Here is a 739-nt window from a genome sequence, read left to right as displayed (position 1 = left end):
ACATTGCTTTGGCCGCTCCCTCTCAACTACGGAGACGAGTTTAACGCGGTTTCCACCCCTCCCTCTCAACCGCACCAGTGCACGCTTGCCGCGCCACAACGCCGACGCTGGACCCGTGAATCGTGAGCACCCAGCTATGACTTACCGCACTCGTGGAAAATAATAAAACACGGTAAATATATTACTTACACGTGCGTTTTGTTTTGCAAGCGGCGCGAAAAAAATTAAAAAGGGAATGCAACACGAGGACTTCCCAGGAGGTCACCCATCCTAGTACTACTCTCGCCCAAGCACGCTTAACTTCGGACTTCTGATGGGATCCGGTGCTTTAGTGCTGGTATGATCGCATCCGACATGTTACCCCGGTCTTCGTCCCTTATCCTTGGCCCTCCCAGCTCCACTACAAAGACGATTGTACATTGCTTTGGCCGCTCCCTCTCAACTACGGAGACGAGTTTAACGCGGTTTCCACCCCTCCCTCTCAACCGCACCAGTGCACGCTTGCCGCGCCACAATGCCGACGCTGGACCCGTGAATCGTGAGCACCCAGCTATGACTTACCGCACTCGTGCAAAATAATAAAACACGGTAAATATATTACTTACACGTGCGTTTTGTTTTGCAAGCGGCGCGAAAAAAATTAAAAAGGGAATGCAACACGAGGACTTCCCAGGAGGTCACCCATCCTAGTACTACTCTCGCCCAAGCACGCTTAATTTCGGAGTTCTGATGGGATCCG

The 739-nt window shown here is 51.8% G+C and overlaps 1 non-coding gene and 1 pseudogene across 1 annotated transcript; both read right to left on the bottom strand.

Annotated features, from left to right (window-relative positions):
* Window positions 1–232: 232 nt before the first annotated feature.
* Window positions 233–351, bottom strand: LOC123179573 (5S ribosomal RNA). Its single transcript, XR_006490468.1, has one exon. It is a non-coding gene; the product is annotated as a 5S ribosomal RNA (ribosomal RNA).
* Window positions 352–648: 297 nt separating this feature from the next.
* LOC123179575 (uncharacterized) lies at window positions 649–739 on the bottom strand (annotated as a pseudogene).

The sequence above is a fragment of the Triticum aestivum genome, unplaced genomic scaffold, assembly GCF_018294505.1.
Source record: "Triticum aestivum cultivar Chinese Spring unplaced genomic scaffold, IWGSC CS RefSeq v2.1 scaffold55967, whole genome shotgun sequence".
NCBI classification, from domain to species: domain Eukaryota; kingdom Viridiplantae; phylum Streptophyta; class Magnoliopsida; order Poales; family Poaceae; genus Triticum; species Triticum aestivum.
Note: the sequence above shows the minus strand (reverse complement) of the source record. Positions and strands in the feature narration are given on the sequence as shown.